Source organism: Motacilla alba, chromosome 1, assembly GCF_015832195.1.
Source record: "Motacilla alba alba isolate MOTALB_02 chromosome 1, Motacilla_alba_V1.0_pri, whole genome shotgun sequence".
Classification (NCBI taxonomy): Eukaryota; Metazoa; Chordata; class Aves; order Passeriformes; family Motacillidae; genus Motacilla; species Motacilla alba.
Window position 1 is genome coordinate 113,067,717 of NC_052016.1, and position 21,003 is coordinate 113,088,719.

General features: G+C 37.4%; 1 protein-coding gene across 7 annotated transcripts in view; it reads left to right on the top strand.

Moving 5' to 3' along the window:
* The window catches only part of IL1RAPL1 (interleukin 1 receptor accessory protein like 1), a 687,863-nt gene that overhangs the window by 392,344 nt on the left and 274,516 nt on the right, over positions 1-21,003 (top strand). Inside the window, exon 1 of one of the 7 annotated variants that reach the window (XM_038131545.1) lies at positions 3,716-4,352. The exons of the other annotated variants lie outside the window; for them this stretch is intronic. The gene's annotated coding sequence lies outside the window, so the exon portion shown is untranslated. Of the gene's footprint in view, positions 1-3,715; positions 4,353-21,003 lie in introns of those variants that run through there. 7 annotated transcript variants of the gene reach the window in all.

Below are 21,003 nucleotides of genomic sequence, written 5' to 3' on the forward strand. Positions count from 1 at the left end.
TGTGATAGTCCTGAGCTGTAATTCTCAGTGAGCCTACATCTGGGTGATTGCAGACAAGCCACTTGACCTCAATATGACTCAATTAACCCAGCAGCAAAATTGGGTAAACATCAAAATCTCATTGAAAAGCAGCTGCTGCAGCATCTAAATTAAATTGTCTGAAATTGTATTGTGACAGCATTGCCATTGGGTCTCTAAAGATCTGAATTTTAATTGGTTTTCAGTCATAGCACTACATGAAAATGGCCCTAAAAGGCATGCAAATAATGATGTCTCCATAGTTTTGCAATGACATTGCCTGTATGGTCAATGGAGGCATTTAAATAAATGTATAAAGTGGTTTTTTGCAGTTTTCACAGTTTTTAGCATCATTTATATGTATATCTACTTGCAAAGGACGTGTATTTTTATGATTTTGGATCAGATAGCAGAAATTTCATCTTTGATTCATCATACAACAACCTTAGGAATTTATTGATCTTGAGGGAAACCTAAAAAAAATGAAGATTAAAAGAAGTTATATGAGGTTTTGGAAAATGAATGGCTTAATTTTTGGAAATATTCCATGACAGTCTTTTTTTTTTTTTTCCCGGCAATGGTGGAGTCCACTCTTAGGAAGCCATGCATGCATAGCTGCTGTCTCTCCTGGCAAGCAGTAGTAATGTTTTGACAGGATTTGACTTAATATATTAAGGGAACTTTTTTCAGCATAATGAATTATGATTTTTATCTATCTATCTACCTATCTATCTGTCTATCTATCTACCTATCTATCTGTCTATCTATCTATCTATCTATCTATCCATCCATTGATCTTCAAGCTTATCTTTCTCATGCAGTCCTTTCATAGGATTATAGTTTAATATTTTGGTTGCTATTTTACTCATCATAGTGAAGAACTGAGCTATTCTGTGGTGTTTCACAATCAGCCACTAGAAAAACATTGGCCATTAATACTAATCACTCCCGTATTCTTCTCTGTCACTAAAAATAAATTTTTAAAAAAAGACCTTTAGCTTACTTGGTAAACCCTAAATACAGGTTTAAATCTGAGCTTGTCCTGCAGGACACCTTATTCAAATGCAATGGCTAATAGCAAGCAAAAATACTATTTTTTTCTCATGCTGAAATTTTTAGTGTTCAGTGAAGTCAAACTACTGAACAGTGAGATGCAAACCTGGAATCCTGTTTTCTATTATTTGTATACTATTCATTAGGTGCCACATCAAGAATTTTATCTCCTAATTATCTTTTATTGTGAATTTCTCATGCAATGAATGCACTCATAATTTTTTATCCACATGCAATGCACACCTTAAGTGCCAGTCAGTACAGTGGTGGCTGTATGGACAATGCACCTTTAATACCCTACTTTGTTATTTTTTAATCTATATGTTGTCTTTCTTTTATGACCAGGAACCCCATGGAAGGGATAATTTTGTGAGTCACTTGATAACTTACAGAAAATTTTGTTTCATATAATCAAAAAGAGCTTCTCACTCAATACATTTCCTAAGCACAATCACAATCTGATCTTTATTTCAGTGTAGAAGCAGCTTCATAGAGTAGAATTGCCTCTGTGTATGAAAAACAATTTTATCATTGTTTACTATCAATGGTCTGCTTACCTATATAGCAGCAGAGAGAACAAATTCCTCTTAGTGTTTTAATAAGCAATTAAAATTTCTCATTTTGAAAATCAAAGAAACAGCATACATCTCAGTGTATGTGTTCAATTATTCAATTCCATATTCTGTTCTACTATATTTACTATACTAGGGTAGCCATAGCCAGATGATATTAACAAAATTAAAAGTATACTGCTGATAGGGATTACTAAAGACTCTTCATATTAGCTTTAAAAAAGTTAAATATTTGGCATTTGCTCTCATGCAAATAAACCCCACTGTGATTAAAAAAACGTCTTCAATATAATGGGTAAGTAGAAATCTCAGTGGGAATCTTGAAGAGGACTTTAGTATTGCCAAAAATACCACAGCATGTACTAAATATAGAATCAATTAACACATATTGTTAATTGGACAAGAGCACAACATGAATTTCAAGAATGTATGTCCTGTGTCTGGCAATGCAGACAACGCTTTAGGTAGTCTGAATAAATAAGAATATTTGCTTATGAAATAGTCAGGAAAAAAAAATAAAGCTTTATTTTGGCCTGAGTTAGTTTCTTAGATAAGGCATCTTATGTAGAGCCAAAACACATAGCAGCTCCAAAGGGACACACAATATAGAATTTCTATGGACACTTCTTAGAGCCTTTTACCTTTGATTCTTTTCTGCTCCTGTGTGACTGAAATCACTGTAAGGAGCTAAAAAATTATCCAGAATATGACTCTCCTGAACTGAGAAGTGCATGCAGGGGTGGTTGGGGATGGATTTTTCAGTGGATGGTTGTATAAAAGATGGAGTAGGAAGCAGTTCATTTCCCACCAGTAATAATAGAGCACTTCTTTATACAGCCTGGATCCTATCCCTTTCTGGGAAAATCAATAGGAGTTACAGCCACAAGTGTATGCTCAGAGAAGAATAATAACAGAAGAAACAGTTTTCATGGAGCACAATACACAAGCACACGACTTGATGTATAGAGTAAATTTGATATATATATTGATGACTTCTGAAAAGGGAGACAGCAGCTCAGTCAGCACAAGCTTTTCTAAGGCAGATGACATTCTGTTACTTTGCAGGATATCTCCCAGGGTTTATTTGATCCTAACTATTACTTTCTTCTGTTTCAATGGAAAGATCCAGCATGTAGTCCTCAGGATCTTGTAATGCATATTATTTATGAAAAAGAAAAAAAAGAAAAACAAAAAAAAAATTATATAGTGGACCAAAATGCTTCCGATTTTGTTGCTTATTTTCTAGGCAGTCTGATACAATATATCTCCAATGTTTTATTAATACAAACACATATCCTCTCCATGCAAGACATCTTTAAGAGCTACACTGCACATATATCTCTGTGGATTGGGCAGTTGCATCCCTGGTCTGAGGAGGGCAGGGATATCCAAACAAAATGTAAAATTCAGACTGTGCTAGTGAAGTACATGTACCATCGTCCATGTACCAAATTTCTCCTGGAAGGAATTCACAGGCCAGAGAGGAACACAAGTAGTTAGGAAAAGGATGTGTTTCAATAGGTGTTTCAATTATCTTTGAGATTTCCTAACGTACCAGTCCTTCTGAAATGTGTCCATCTAATAATAGCAGCACTCAAAAGGCTGCTAAAGAGGGTATCAAATCCCCAGTGTAGACTTTAAAAGACTGAGGATGTTGCTTTATAGGCAATCTTTTGATTTAGTTGCTTTTTGGGAGTGGAATATGGATTTCATGGTACAAAATTGTATCCATAGCTCAGCTGCTGTAGTTGTAACACTGAAAAATGCACAGTCATGGAAATACTCAGGAAGGGACAAATAAACCTTACTTTTACCTCATCCTGGTTAAACTTATTCAAGTCCCTCACCTCTCAGATTCTTACTCGTTGTTTTACTGAATTTAATATATTCAATATAAATTATCTACGAACATTAATGTCATTTTTATGCTTATAAAATGTCAGTTTTCTTCTTTATGTGAAATATCAAATTAAATTTTGAAAGGTTTCAGAGTGAGTTTTTAATATTGCTCTTCTGACAATGTCAGTCTTATCTCTTTAATGATTTTTAATAGTCCCCCAGCTATGGAATTTATCCTTACTCTTCTCTGACCAGTTAATAATTCCACATTGTCATATGAAAACGTGCTGACTTTTAAAGCCAGAGTGAGAAGATAACCTTGCATCTACAGGTATAAATTGCTGTTTGTCAAGTTGAAGAGCAGGAAATTTAATATAGAAATGTACAGATCTAGTATCTGATCATGTGAAAACTAATCATGAAGCATAAATAACATAACTACATTACTGTAAAGGAATTTTGAATATTTGATGAAAATTTTATTTGAAAAGATATTACCAACACTGAAACTTTGTAAAGTGGAGTAGTAGAAAAAAGACTAAGTTTTTCAAATCCAAGGAATGGACACAGTGAAATAATGTACATTAAATTCCCATATCCATGTATTATGGGTGTTAAACAGGACCAGACCCAAAGCTTAGCCCTGGGAGCACCCCTGGTGACTGGCTGGCTGAGGCTGTTGTGCTTCCTGAACCTTGTCCACTTGGTCACAACTTTTAATTTTTGTTTCATAATCTGCATTCATGTCTGATTAATTCCATAGCTTAGATTCATGTTCTTGATGTTCCTGTAATCCTAGGTCACTGAAAATATCCACTTTCCCTAGAGAGCACTTCCCTGTGGCAAATCATTGGAAAGGTCTTTACACAGGTAAATAAGGTGTACTTGAGTGGACTAATGGCTAATTAGTCTGGGGTGTTTTTGTTTAGTTGATTTTTTTTTTTGTTTTTTTTTTTTTAATTAATGTGAATATTTCACTTTTCTCAAAGTAATTGCAGAATTATTTTTTTTCCCATGAAAAAGATTTTTCTCTTCAATCCTTGATTTTCTTTGAAAGAGTGTCTGCTTGCAGTCATGAGAGATTGTTTATTATAGTACATCCTGTGTGATTTTGTTTCTGTGTACACAACTGGGGTTTTTTTGGGTGGGTTTTATATTGACATATGGGTTTTTACTCTGTTAGCTTAGACTCTTTTAAGTAACTTTAAGTTCTACTCAGCTTTAGTGTCTGTATTCTTCTGAACAGAATTCAAGAAATAAATATCTGACTGTCAAACTTACACAATGTACTGTACTATGTCTGAAGAATCATATTTTTTGTTGGCACCATATGTAAGAAATTTGAGTAACAGCTGCTGACAAAAGCAATAATTCTTAAAGTGAGGTTTTTTTCTCTCTGCTCTCAAGGCTTTTTTGCTTCATTTCTCTGAAAACAAGAACTTGTACCATCACAGCATTTTCTCCAATGTGATGAGGGAGGTATTTAAAAATGCATTCCACAGAAGTGGGCTGGTTTCAGATGTCTTTGCCACATCTTCTCTGTATCTTTCTCATTTTTAAATCTACTATCTGGAAGTGCAAATCTCTCTTTAACCTATATCTCATGAGATGCTGACTTAATTGTAACTAAAGACCCAGACAAATACATATTTTACTGGCTGTTTCTGAAGCACAGTCTCCACTCCATGTTGCAGCTTATCCCATTCCTGTCTACTCAAAAGATGTAAGTGCCATATGGGTCTTATGCTCAGCAGCAGATCTTCATGGATTTCTTTTGTACACTAATATTGTTTTAGGGGTTTCTTTTTCTGTCCTCAGCTCTTCAGACAAAAATGTTGTTGGGAATTAAGATACTATGCACCAACTTCTGACTACGTGCAATAGGTTCCTTAAGAATGCAATTCCCTAACTCTGTGTCGATGGTAAGAAGATTTCCTTTTTCACTTTGGGGTATTGAAGGCCTCTGAAATGCAGTCTGAGAAGTGGCCTTGAGAGCAGGGCTCGGTGCTGTTTCCATGAGGCAGTGCTGGATAACCCTCCTTGTGGAGCAGCTCCTACTCACCATAGCCATGGCGTTCCCAGGGTTGCACAGACATCACCCAGGAGATTTTATACTCCTCTTTCCAATATCAGCTCTTGTGGGGTGAGCACAGGAGACCTGGAGTCTAAATAAGCCCTTGTGGAGTCACATGGTATGAAGCTGATTATTTCTTAAAGAATTTACTCCACCTTTTCTTCCTCCTCAGACAGAAAAGAAACCAAAAAAAAAAAAATAAAAATCCCAGCCCTGCTACTAACTTATGCAATTATGTGTAAAAAATCCTGTTCACTGTAACTTCTTTAGATCAGGAACTTTTCTGTGACATTTCAAAGATCACTCATCTCAGAGCTGGCCTTCCTCTAGATCGCTCCTCCTGTCAGGCTTTCTGCCCTCTCTGCCTACATTCTGCTTCTCCTTAAGATACAAATGCTTTCAAAAACTTCCTTGAAAGTCCAGGTTTTTCTTTATATTGGTGATCTACCTGTCACCAGTTACAGTCTAAGCACATAAATCTTACTTATTTTTTAAATTTTAGAATAAAAAAGGTAAATTTTCTGAAACAAGAAGTAAAAAAAAAAAAAAGTAACTTTTTGTCCTAAACACTCTTCCTTCTCTTTATGAAAGGTCTATTCTTCTTTTATAGAAGACCTTCAGTCATGTGTTTTCTTCTTGAGTGTTTATACACAACACCTAAAATAGGGAGGCATTCATTTTGACTGGCGAATTTGACGCCACTAGAATACAAATAATACATTACAATCCTAAGGCTTGAACTACGGGAAAAACATATGGGATTTCTCTTAATTTTCAGTATAAAGGAGTTTGTAAGACTGGGTTTAAAACTAATGTGTAAGAGAGAGAGAGAGAAAGATATTTTATAAAAATCTGTGCTCTGTTACATTTATGTCTTTACTGTTGGGTGTCTCTGACCCATTAAAGGGATCATAGAGGCCAGCCTGCTTAGTAAATAGCAGCTGCATCCAAGTTGCTTCAGCTGGCTAGGAAATGAAAGCATCCAAACTTCTGATTCAACCTTTTAGAAATACAGAATGCTATGTCCCATTCAGCCTCCTTCCCTGGGGAGCAGGCCAGATTGTTTGCATGCAGTGTAACACCGCTGCCTCTTGGGAGCGAGGGCAGTAACTGTGCCAGCTCTGCTGTGCACTAATGCTGCTTGGCCTCCTTTTCAGTTACTCCTGTGTACTAATTAGAATATAAGATTAACTTAAATAGAAATTTCAGAGAGAGTTACAATGTATAATAACGACATCAAAGTATGGCTAAGGAGGATTGCTCCCTGTCTTTTGGAGTGATTTCTTTTGAATGATCCATCAATTAAAATTATTTTTGTCCCTTTGTAGATGTTTATTGTTGTTCTTGTTGTTATCATTACTAATACTATACTGACAGCAGGGATGGTTGAAAGTAATTTTGAAAAGCACCAAGTATTCTATTAAAAAATGCATTTTCTAACTATATACTGTTGCATACTGGAGAGGTGGCTCTGTACAGCACCTGCAGCTACTCCTCTATCTCAAGACACATCACCTTTGAGCCAGTATTAGTGTTTTGGAAAGAATTTGAGAATTGAAAACTTGTGTGATTCTGCATTTATTTGTTTGTTCATCGCTTTATGTGACAGATTAAGATAACATTAAACGTGTTTTTGCTATTGCTGCAGTCTAGATTTTAAAAAGACAGGAAGACAAAGTTAAAATGTCAGTAATAGTTAGATGAAGAGAAAGCAGGAACACATCTTTAAAATTAATAGACAACATTAATTACTTCAAATTTAGAAAAGATCTCTGGCTTCAGCCAGCTGTAGACATAGTCCTTTTACAATCCTTCCTATATGAACCCTCAGGTTTGTTCAGACCATTTCTTTTGCAATGCAGTTTTATTCTGGTCTTTCTGAAGACAGCTTTTTGGTCATGCTACATTTTATGGTCTTTTTCTGCTTTTATTATTTAAAAAAACCATGGTGTTGTACATCAAAGTGATGCTCTTGTCTAGTCTCCAAAAGTGATGCTTAAACAAGTAATGCTCTTGCCTACCATGTCATCTTTGTGTTTATTCTGTAACTCTGCAGAAAATCATGCAAATCATGTCTAATTTTTCAAGCTTACAATATGTAATAGCCTATCTAAAACAAAGTCATTTTTTAATATACGAGGGTATTGCTGAGGAGGATGGTATAACTAATAAAATATAATGAGAGAATTAAACGGCAGTAAAAATTAAACTCAAATATTTTATCATAGCTTTGGGATTCAAAATTACTTCCAGTGCCATTAGGAAGTTAATGATTTGCCCTTGTGGTGCATTAAACTTGGCTGGCTGCCATATGCCCACCCAACTTCTCTCTCTCAACAGGATGGGGGGAAAATAAAATGAAAAACTTGTTGGTCAAGATAAAAACAGGGAAATCACTTACCAGTTACCTTCAAAGGAAAATCAGACTTGACGGGGAGGAAATAAAATGTAGAATTGTGAGAAAGAAAGGAAAAACTAAGAACAGCTTCCCCCAGTTTCCTCTTTTCCCAGACCCAACTCTATTCCTCTTTCTCAAGTCCTCTGTCTCATCTCCACCTATCCAGTGTGGCACAGGGGAATGGGAAATGAGGGTTGCTGTCAGTCCATAGCAGTCTATCTTTGCCACTCCTTCCTCACAATTTTACTCTGCTCCACTGTGGGGCCCCTTCCATGGGATAGTCTTTCACGAGGATACCCAGTGTGGGTTCTTCTGTGGGCTGTGGTTCTTCTGGATTTACTCCTCACGGGTCTTTTCCACAGGGTGCAGGCCTTCAGGAACAGATTGATTTAGCATGGTCCCCCATGAAATGCAGCTCCTGCCAGAAAACCTACTTCTGCACAGGATCTCCCCAGGCTGCAGCTTCCTTCATGGATTGTCCACCTGCTCCAGTGTGGGGCCCTCCACAGGTGTAGGTGGATCCAGCGTGATCCTCAGTGAGATGCAGGGAGACAGCCTGTGTCACCATGGTCGTCTGCAGGGGATTCTCTGCTCCAGCACCTAGAGAACATTTTCCTCTTCCTTTTTCAACACTCTTAGAGTCTGCAAGGTTGTTTCTTCCAGTTTTCTCGAAGTCCTCGCCCACAGCAGCTGCACTGTGGATTTTTTTTCTGAAATTCATTCTTAAATAAGCTTTCGTAGGGACATGGCCCGCTTGGCTGCTGAGCTCAGCTGTGTGCTGAGGCAGATCTGTTGGAGGTGGCTGGAGCAGGGTGTGTCTGATGTGGCTCAGCCCTGGTCACTTCTCCACATCTGCAGCCCTCTGCTGCTAACACCTCACCGTACAAACCCAAGAGAGCCCTTCATTTTGTCTGGTTCTTCTAATCTACCTGCCCTTCTCCTAAGCTGTCTGCTGTTTGACACAGTCCCTGCTATTTAGTCTACCTGCATCTTGATTTCACTCCTGCTATTTTCCTGATGTTTCCACCCTGTTTTTACACATGGCTGTTAATAGTTTGTATAAAGATTGAACAAGTGGAGGAAAAAATGGTACAGTCACAAGGATGCTGCAAATAAAGTAGGAAGGTAGCTTTTTCTCTCATGTATTCTTTCTGGCTTTTTCATCCTGTGGTGTGTTAATTTAGAAATAGGGTTGATTTTGGAGGGTAAATGTTTAGGCCTGGATTTAAATTATTTTTGCGATATTTTGTCATATTGCTATTTGTGAGGAGTGGGGAAGTAGTCTTTCTGTTTCAATTCCTCCTCTGCAAAATAACACATTTACACTTCACAGATGATGAGGCAAATGTATTACAGAGTGTGAAACACTTGGCTGCCTTTGGCTGAGGTCACAGGCAAACACCTGTGCAGAAGATGGATGGCATTCTGTGTCAGAAAACTTCTAGTGGCAAAGTGTACCCCACTTAGTTTGGGGGAGATTGCTACTGGTGGTAGCAATCAGATGTCATTGTGACAGCATGTTGTTCATCATTCGAGATGGATGCTTATTGAATTATTTTGTGTGCTACACTCTCTGTGTCTCCATTGGATTGCTGGATTGGTTTCATAGACAAACAGAGAAAAATAAATCTGAATTTTCTTGCTTTTTTTTCTTTGGTGAGATTTCCCTTTAAAGAGGGAAGATGGCTCTGTGAAAACATATCTGGAGTAAAGTGGTTATCAGATATTTGTGTGAGCACAATATCACTTTACTGAATGTTTCTATTTAGTGAATAAAAAAGTTGGTAATTTTTATAATGGTCAAATAGAGCAGCTGTTTCAAAATCCAAACTGAATATTCATAACCTGACTCCCTGCCTGATTTAACTGATTTGAGCTTTCAAAGTCCAACATTTCCTTAGAAGTTGTGCTAGAATTGTAACCAAAAATCTTCCCATGTTCATAAATCATGCAAGCATACATATGGTACATATACAGGCATTATCTTCATGTTAGCTAGATTTTGTTGACAAAAAGAAGATAGACCATTCAACAGATATATAATTTGCTGTCTTCATTGCAGTTTTATAAGAGACACTGTTAAGAAAATGGGTATGACATTTGCATTTCTGCTTAATTGCTCTGGAGTGAATATAAAAAGATAAGAGAGCCAAGAGAGCTTATTAAAACTGAAATGAGGGCAAGTGATAAAAGAATGATATTTTAGTGGTGCTGCAGTCAGATCTGACACTTTCCCCACAAAAACAATCTTATTCAGGGGTACTTTTTGTGAGGGGAGAGGATATAGGGATTATATAACAACTCTTTTCTTTTCTGAGCTACACTTGATATACAGGGCCTCTTCATGCTTGTATTTTAACTTGAAGGCCTCAGTAGCCTAGGGGACATTGAGGGAAATGATGTGACTTTTTATCTGCCCTGAAGTAGCTTCCTTTTTCTCTTTTTTCTTTTCTTTTTTGTTTTCTTTTTTCCCTTTTTCTTTCCCATGTCAGACGTCATGGCATGCCTCATAGCAGCATCCCTGAATTTCAATCCATCCCATGAGATTTAGTAATTGAGAGTAATGTTTGAAAGGATTGAAGCCATGTTTCATAGTCTGAAATGTCAAGTGTTGGGAAACACTAGTCCATACTGGACATATAAATGAGTTAAGTTCACAATGAAATATATAATCATATAGCTAATAACTTACTTATAATGTAAGTACACTGAAAGGTAGAGATAAAGGCATGTAGTAATCATTAAATCAGGGACTTGCTACTTTTTGTTTTAATGACATAATCAAGGCAAAGAAATAATCAATTTCTTTATAAATAAATTTGTAAAAATTCTCCTAGTTTTAAAACATTAAGCATCAATACATAAATGTGCATATGCTGCATGCTGCTGTAGGGACTTCCCTCTGCTTTTCAATATCAAAAAAACATCTTGCTGGCTGAAACCACCACTGATATTTTTACTTGAGACTTGGATCTAGCTGTGCAGGGAGCTACACCAGGGAGGTGTCTTGGAGGAATCTGTGTGCTGGAACAGCAGCCTATCCCTCCTCTGGCTGGGCATTACTGCAGACTGTGGCAAAATTCTGCTTTGTCAACAGAATAAGCCCAGTTCTGCCAAGTGTTCAGCACAGCCTTCAGTCACAAAGTAATGATGAGCTGTCACTGTGCTGATGCAGGAACAGAACTCCATTGCACAGCTTTTCCCCACCAAAAAAAAAAAAAAAAATTCAATTCTGTTCTTTGCAGGGAGTTTCATAACTCCTGACATGAAGCTGTATTAGCTTGCACAAAAATTGAGAAAATCTGCTCAAATAAGTAAAATCTTCTCAAAACAGACTTGCTTTCATGTGTCCAATCTTGCTTCTCTGGAAATGATAGCTTACAAGAAATTAAAAAAGGAGGGACATTCCCCCAGAATTCAAGAACTTTCTGGGACTATCTTATAGATAGTGACATAGCCTCAATTATTTCTAAACCAGTGTAAACACTGGATATTGCTTTTCCTTTGAGAACAAATCTTGTTTGGATAATTGTGTATGCAGATGCTCTGAAGGAAGAATGCACACAAACCCCACAATTTGTGGAAATAATTCATCCTACTAGTTTGGTTTAGGACTGAGCAGGAATAAAGAACAACCAAATATTTTATTTCTGCTGAACCTTTATCTTGCTGCCACAGATAAGATTCATGCACTGGTAGTATTTTTCGGTGCAAGTTTGGTTTTGGTTTGTTTTGGTTTTTTGCAGCTCCTGTGTTTACTGTGAAAGAGTAATATCATTAGTATTCATTGTGAAATAGCTGAAAGACTAAAAACCACCACATATGGAACCAGGAAAGCTATTCTCATACTGTTTTCCTATGAGTATCTTTTACTGTGTGAAGGCAACTGGTTTTATAACTATTTTATTTTAAAAACTAATAGGCTGGGTTGTTTTCGTGGTAAAGGGATCTTGGAGTAACCCTGATGATTATCAGAGCTATCATACATCAAAATTGATGCTTACCTTTATGTTGCAATATATTTGAACATATTTTTGAGTACTGGCCTTCTACATAAAACTCCCATGTTTCAGATATTTTGACTTTAGGAGAAATGAACTAATTCATTTTCTGATTCAGACATACATAAAATGTAGAAAACTTCTATTTATTGTTCCACTTTTGGTAGCATAGCTTTCATTTCTGATGCAATTTACATTCCAATATGCCTATATGTATGCACTTGATTACCAACTGTACTAGAGTCACTGGTATTTTGTGACATGTTCAAAAATTATCTATTTAGAAAATGATTTAATAAAATAACTGAAAACTTGGTAACTTGATGTGAACCCTTAAAGAAGGTGCAAATAAATTCTTAAGAGCCAAATATTCTGTTTTCAACACATTTAATAATAAAAATAATGATATTGTCACTAACACCAGTGAGCAGGAAATTGTAACATGGAAAAATCTGCCCCTGTAGATTGAAGTCTTTAGGGCTTCTGCTATTGTTCTTAATAGTATGGAGATTATCTCATACATTTCAACCTGCAGATGAAGGAAGCAATATTTAATATGAGGGCTTCAAAGTCATGTTCCTCAAAACATTTGTGTCACTTGAGTTTCTTGCATAGTTTAAAAACCACTTTCCTTGGACAGTTTCTCTGGTGTACTACAGTTTGTGCTCTTAAAGAACTCAGCATTTCCCTGTTGCTCTTCATTTTCCAGAAACTGGAAATTGAAATATTTATGAGTTATTTTTATCCTCAAAATAAAAGAGGAAAGGGAAAAATTATATAGAAAGCATCAGTATTGTGGAGTAGCAGTTGCTGATGCATAATTGCAATAGAGGATTTCCCATAACAAGCTCTGTTAAAAAACAAACAACTCCTAAGTGGCTCAGAAAGAAAAAACTTTTCTGATTTTTCTGTGCTTTCAGTCCCTCCTCACAGTCACAGTATACTTTTTTTGGTGACACTTATAATTACTCTATCCTGTTTTTTTTTCCTGGCATTTTTGACAGTTTTTAATTTTTTTTTTTTTTTTTTTTTTTTGGTAGTAGCTCCAAAATGGGTTAGCATAGGAGATAAATATTTCTGGCTTTTTTAACTGAAAACACACAAAAAAATTTTTTGAGAATATTTAGTATTTAAGGAATTTATATTGGTACATTGTCAATATGTTTATAATTATTTATATACTGATGTAAATATAATGCTTACATAGTGTAGATAAAATCATGGTTGAAATATATTAGAATGGGGGTAAAAATGGTAGGTAAAAGGAAATTAAAACTTCAGAGAAAACCTGGTAGAAGAAATACTGCTGTAAACCTGAAGTTTAAGAAAATAGAAATTGTATTTCACATTTTTTAGGAAGATGCAGAAACTGATTAGACATGTGGTGTGCATTTACTTTGGATTATAGAAAGTTTCAGAAAATCATTAGAAAACAGTATTACCAGAATATGAAGCATTCAAAAGTAGTTATGATTACACTCACAAACTGACCACTTTTGCCACAACATTCTATGATTTTGAAATCTTTAGATTAAGTAGCAAAGGAAGGACAGTAAACACTTTATAAAACAATAGTCTTATAGAGAAACCTGATGGGATCTTTGCCAGGAGAGTGACTAAGTGAGCAGAGGAGGGCATTTATAAAGAGAGGCAAGGAAAGACCCAGCTAGGAAAACAAGGGATACTGGGGAGAATCAGTAACTTGTCAAGAAAGTTATCCTGTATGGTCTTTGAGAACTGGCTGATGGTCTTTGTTTTAAAATGAATACACTGATACTTTGTCTGCTGTCACACGTGTAGTGCCAAGTTAGTCACACTCTAGTGCCTAAAGATGATTGTGGAAAACACAAAGGCTCAGTGAGGGGTTAGAGAAGCAGAGATGGGTAATAACTCCCCACGACTTGTAAGCAGGAAACCACACAATCATTTTCCAGTTCCCTCCTGGAAAGGCCTTCAGACTGAAGAGTGTGTGGGGTTTCCTCTAGGATGCAGGGAGAAAATGCATTTTTTGTTTATGCAAAAAATATTGCTGAATGATCTTTTGAAGTGATTTTGAGCATGCATGAATCTTATTTAGGGGGAGGACCAGAGGACCAGAGAGACTAATGTTCTGGAAAGAAATGGAGCAGAATATAAAAGGCAAGAGGATGGTAGGGAAAGGAGATAAAATGCTGTTCAGTGTAAAAATGCTAATGGTAGGTACTCTAGTTTGAGCTATATAATTTGTGCCATCTTTTCATTAAATGGCAGTTCAGTTCAGTTCTCCCTGTGGGTGTGTTGCCTCCACTGAGCAGGGGTTGGTGTATGCTAGTGACCTTTGAGCTGGCCTGGCTGGGGAGCAAAGTTGAGGACCAGCAGCTGATGGGAACTGCAAACCCCATGTGCCAGCGCCAGCAGCTGGGGCAAGCAGTGGTCCTGGGCCAGCTCCTGGGATGAGAGGCTAAAGGCACTCACTGGAAGCATCCACACTGTTCGTGTATGTGTGTACTCCACTAGCTGACTCCTACTTGATCAGCTGGAGGGGAGGAACTGGGACAGCTCTGCAATTCGTTATTTCAGCAAGCTCGGGGCATCGGTGTCTGTGGTGTGTGTGTCTGTGTGAGCAGCCCTGTGAGCTCATGGGTGTGTGTGTGTGTGTCTTTGTGTGTGAGCAGCCCTGTGAGCTCATGTGTGTATGTGTGTTTGTGTGTGTCTGTGTGAGCAGCCCTGTGAGCTCATGGGTGTATGTGTGTTTATGTGTGTGTGTCTTTGTGTGTGAGCAGCCCTGTGATCTCATGTGTGTGTCTGTGTGTTTGTCTTTGTGTGTGTCTTTATGAGCAGCCCTGTGAGCTCGTGTGTATGTGTGTGTATGTGTTTTTGTGTGTGTCTGTGTGAGCAGCCCTGTGAGCTCATGTGTGTGTTTGTGTGTGTGTCTTTGTGTGTAAGCAGCCCTGTGAGCTCATGGGTGTGTTTTTGTGTGTTTGTGTGTGTGTGTGTCTGTGTGAGCAGCCCTGTGAGCTCATCTGTGTGTTTCTGTGTTTGTCTTTGTGTGTGTCTTTATGAGCAGCCCTGTGAGCTCATGTGTGTGTGTGTGGGTGTGTTTGTGTGTTTGTGTGTTTGTGTGCCCACCTGTGGGGTACCTGAGCTCAGCCCAGCTGCTGGATGAACCTGCAGCCTCTCCTCTTCACTCTGGTTGCTGGGTTCACCTGACTCTAACAAAGACATCAAGAGCATAAGCAGAAGTCGTGTTTCTGAACAAACGTCAATAAAATAACGATTCAAATTGCTCTGAATATTAAGTACTTGCAAATTAATTCATCCACATCACGAAAAATGTGACAAAGTATTTAATCAATACAGGAATTCGCAGGTTCTCTTTGTTCTTTCCCAATATGAGGAAAAAAATGTGACTGAAATAGATTGCAGAAACAAAAATAGAAACCAGAGAATGTGGTACAAAAATGACAACATAGGTTTTTTTCTACTCATAAATACTTTATATATTCATTCATTTTCTATGTATTGGAAAACTGGTGGCAGGGTTTTGAGCTGAAGTGTATTTATAAATGGAATTGAACTTTTTTATATAGCTATTCCTATATTTAGATAGTGGGGAATTTGTGGGTGAAGCTAGGTGATGAACAGATGATTGAGGTGCCAGCACCAGCCCAGCTGGAAGCTGTGTCCTGCTATAGGAGGAAGCAGCCAGACAAGCCAAAGTGGAGATTCTGCATTTCTGACAAATGAAGTGGACTTTTCTGTGAGTCCACCACCAAGAAAAAATATGTCTGAGAGAGAGGTGTCTGCTACTATCCCTCCTGCATCTGTAGTGAAAGGTGCTGTGTTAAGACTCTGGCACATGAATGTTACATCACAGTCCAACTGAAAAAGAAGTGACTTTCAATTATCTGAAATGTATTTAAACTTGTTCAGGTTACCTTTTATGTTTGAGATATGAATTAAAATGTGTAAAGCAAACCTCATTTTTGTGAAATGAAAATAGCTTACTCAAGCACACTTGATTTAGGTTAAATTATTCAAAGCTTCTGTGTAGAAAGCTCTCATACATTCACTTTGCTGCTGTTCATATGACTTTGGATTTTCACGTCTGGATGTTCTGGGTGATTCATGCTTCTGAGGATGACACGTAGCAGCAAGCTTGAAAGCTAAATCAAGAAATGAAAATATATAGCAGTAGTGTCTCGCACCTGCCTGTGCCTTGTCCTCTCACTCTGTTTGTTTGGGCAGCCAATGCCTTTGAAACCTTTTCAATCGTCACATCAGAGTTGTTTACTTTGGTAGTAGACAATAACATTGAAATAGTATAATTTCATACACTTGCTGAACATATACTGACCTCTGTCTCTGCTGAAATCTCAAATGTGTTGTGTTGCACTTAGGCTCAGTCACTGGAGATGGAAATGTGACATTAGGAGTGAAAGTCCACAGGTATTGGTTTTATGCTGAGGAAAAGAAAAATTAATTTCTTTGGGGATTCTGTAGAAGAAAGGAATTAATAATTATTTAGCATGCCTTGAAAGCCTTGCAACAAACAGTGCATCCTTCTGGCTGTCCCAGCCTCTCCATTGAAATATTTCCAAAGGTCCTCACATAATGTTAACCTGAAATGGCTCACTGAGTTCTTCTATCTTTTCTGTAAAGATGATTATTTTTCTACAATTTCCCTTCACTGTCTGGACATAATGATGGTGTTTAGTACATTTAAGGGCAGAAATGCAAACTGGATAGAAGCTCTGGAGGCTGAACTGAGAACACTGTCAATGCTGGGCAGAGTTGGTAGCTTGGGTGGGTGAGGTCCTTGCTTGCCCCTGTTTGTCTTCAGGGATGCTGTTGGTATGAGCATAGTGCAAATACTGGTTTATGTTGCCTGAGCTTCCATAATTCTCATCTTCAGCTACTGCCTGAAGGGTATCAGGAGCACATTTTAGAGCTTAAAATTAGATTGAAATAAAAACATTTATTATGTTGTTACTGATCACACTGAAACAATTTCGGAAACTGTTCTGAGGTGAAGCTGTTTGTATGAACACAGTCAAAATGGTTAAAAGCTAAGTTTCCTGTGTCCTTTATGGTCCTCAAATAAAGGACAAATCCAAATTGTGTATATCCCTTTGTTTATTGATCTGTTCCTTCAAATCCTGCTGCATTTGGAAATTCAGGACTTGCTCTGAGGTCTAGAGTTGTATAAATTTCATAAAAATTCTTGCACATTTCTAAATTTCTGCTTTAGTAGCAGCAGTAGCAACTTTTCCAGAGACTGACTTTTCTGCAGAAAGTTGCTTCCTTCTTTTGAGTTCTGGCTCAATCTGCACACAGTAATGCTCTTACTGAGATGTCATACTACTGTCTTCCTTTTAATCCTGTGACTGGTAGGGAAGACTGACTGATATCTGAATTGTTTCTTCTTAGGAAAGTAGGTGTAAAACAAGTATGACTAAAACTGTAGGAGTTAGGTTTTTTTGGCAGGGGGCTGTTTCAGTTTTTTGGGGACAGGGGTTTGGTTTTTATTTTGTTTCTTTGTTTTGTTTATTTTAACAAATGTAGGAATCACAATTCTAGTATTATTTAGGTTGTTGGTTTTTTTTAATCAGAATTGCCGTTAATTCCCATTAGAGAATTTTTGGGAGTCTGGAAAAGTGTCATCAGTGTGCTACGAAACAGCCTTGAACCTACTAAATGTGATGATTTTTTATGTATTCCAGTTTTTACTGGGTAGATATGGGAAAGACTTATGGAGAGATTTTCAAGGGAATCTTATTCATGTACAAATGTCATTCTTCTAATATCTATAATAAATGGTGTAAATGTTGAACATCTCAGTCTTTATCTACTTTTAATGAATAAATTTTCTATTCAGAAAATATCAGACTCACGAAGAGTTAGCAACAGATAAACATCTAATCATTTGGAAACGACAGATACCTTCATGGGATATTCTTTATGCATGTGCTGGACAGCTGAACAGAAAACTAACTTAGCATTTGAGACTGAATGACAGCATCTGTCTTTATCTGAGAACTGTGTGAGGGAACCAGGGAGAAGCCTTTTAGCAGCACTGCATTTTCAATGTTTCCAGTTTTTGTACTGTAAAAAAAGGCATTTGCAAAAGGGAGGATTTGGTGATAAAGACATTCCAGTATTTGTTGACCTTCTGAGTCATCAGGATGTAGTAACACTCAATTGTTCCTGAGCACAGAAGCACAGCTGCTGGAGCAGGCTCCAAAAACTCTGCATTTTTTCTAGTCATTCTCATACCAGCCCTATTTTTTTGTCCTTTTTACTGGGGAAAAGTATGGTTTTTGTTTAACGGTTTCCCTCCATCCCCTGTGGGTGAAAAACAACCTGAGAAAACAGATGTTTCATCAACAAAAATATATAAAACTTTGAAGAAAAGGACTTGGGGGTTCTGGTGAAAAGCAAGCTGAACATGAACGAGCCATGTACCCCTGCAACAAAAAAAGGTGAATTATGAGCTGTGCTGTATTGGTATTGTCAGCACACCAAGGGAGGTGACCCTTCCTCTTTACTCAGCACTGGTGAGACCACTGGAGTTCAGTGTCCAGTTCCAGACTCACTGGTGCAAAAGAAACGTGGAGAGAGTCCAATGAAGAAGCACGAAGCTGATAAAGGAACTGGAGCATCTCTGCTGTGAGCACAGGCTGAGGGAGCTGGGATTCTTTACCCTGGAGAAGGCACAGAGAATCTTGCTGACAGATATACATTTCTGAAGGGAGGGTGCCAGCAGCATGGAGCCAGGCTCTTTTCAGTGTTGCCTGGTTACAGGACCAGAGACAATGGGCACAAACTGGAGCACAGAATATTCCATTTGAACATCAGGAAACATTTTTCACTATGAGAGCAACTGAACCCTGGAACAGGTTGCCCAGGAAGGTTGTGGAGTCTCCATCCTTGGCAATATTCAAAAGCAGTTTGAACATGCTCCTGGACAAGCAGAGCTAAGTGGCTCTTCTTGATCAGGGGGGTTGGACGAGATGACATCCAGAGTTCCCTCCTGATCTCAAACATTTTATGATTCTGTGATTCTATAAATGAAAGAAATGTGAGTAAATGAAATGAAATGAAAGAAATGTGAATAATATAACTCTATTAGCTAGTAATTTTTGAAAGAAGCATTTCTGCTATTCTGGCATATGGCGCTAAGTAAGGATGTAAAAAAATAACTCTTCTTCAGGATCCTTGGTTCCCAAGAAAAAGCAAGTGCCATCGCCTCCTGTATTGAGGACATAGCATACCTAGAGGCATTTCATGCTATGGTATTATCTCCCTACTGCAGTTTGGTGAAAGCTAAAGGGATTTCCATCTGTAAGCGTACACTTTTGCACAGCTCTTCGTACTTCTGTCTCCTCTGGGAATATACAGTGATCTGCTGCAGTGAAAACGTTTAGTATCATTCTGACACATCTCCATTGTAGCACTTTATGACTCACTGGCCCAAAATGCCTTCACTAATGATCCTGGGAAGCCTTACTGAAATGAGGAGCTAATTTAGCACTAATTTTGTTACTAGCACTAAAATATCAAATGTGCAATTAAATTCAGACTAGTGGCAATCCATATTTTACTCACCCTATATGCCCTGTGCAGTACAATGCTTTTTTGATTTACTACAATCCTTTTTAACTACCTCTAACATTTCTACCTGCAATCCATAAGTGCTATTCTCTGCATTTTTGATACCAAATATTTTAATAGAAAGTTATTTTTTAAAATCAAAATTTTCTCATACTAAATAACATATGGGTATACTAAATATATGCTTTTAAAATTTTTATAGTGTCTTTCTTGAGTCATATGTCTCTAGTATTATTTTTACAACCACTGGAATCCCCAGCATACCCACATGACTGGTTGATAGACATGTATGCATAGACATATAGACACATTTTCTCTGTAAGAAATCTTTAACTTCAAATAAATTTTATTTAGGTTTATATTCATATACTGTAGGATTACAGACAGAGTTACATTATAGGAATATTTTTGTATACCTGTACAGTAAGAGTATGCATTTTTCTTTTAATGTATCTGAAAGGAAGCTTTAATGCAAAATAAAATGTTTGATGGGGAAATTAGGGAAATGAGTTAATTATATGTAATTTTGCCTTCCATGTAATTGCCAGTACAAGTTCATAATTAGGTTTATTGTCATAATTTTTTTGAGTATTTTGTACTAAGAAAGTGGAGTTTTATTAAAATGTGGAAATCAATATCAGATTGATTCCAGTTCTTATAAAGAAATGTTTCATTTTGACTTTAAAAAAGACAAGAGATCATACAGAAAAATTGGTAACATAAATGTTTGCACCTTTTTTTTCTAGTTTACCCAAAAAAAAGAAGCCTTAAGGTAATATAAGGATGAGAAAATTAAATTCCCTTTGCAAAGGCTAATTTAATTTAATTTTTATTTTTCAGAACATCAATAAAAGGCCTTTCACATCAGCCACTAGCTCCCTCTTACACAGGGAAAGCATTATTCTAATGCGTTTAGGCTTTGCATTTTGACATTCTCTTTTGACAGGTTTGGAGTGAAGGGGAAACTCAGGATGGCAGTGTGTACCACTTGTGTCAGAAAAAGATAAAATGTGAAGGTTTGGCTTCCAAGGAGGGAAGCAGGCATTAAAACTAAACAATATTTCCTGTTCTTTCTAATTCAAACCTACTGAAACAAGTATCTTGTAGAGTATTGATATTCGAATAGTCCTGGAGGCTCGTGTGCACTGGGTTATTTCATAGTATCATGCACATAATTAGGTGACCCTTGAGGGAAGAAATCAGTGCTTATGTAATTCAATTGAGGTCAAAAGCAGTTTCCAAACTGGGTTGGCCCCCCAGGGTATGGAAGCAGGAGATAATTTCTGAGGCACAGAGGAAAATTCCAGCTGGCTTGTGTCCATCTCCCTCCACTTTTCTTCTCTTTTCCCCAAGCCTGAAGCTCTGCCCCAGCACTTGCAGCTCTGTTGGCTCTGGAAGCTTTGTGGAAAAAGCAATCTGCGATTCCAGATATATGAACCAGTGAGTGTGGGAGTC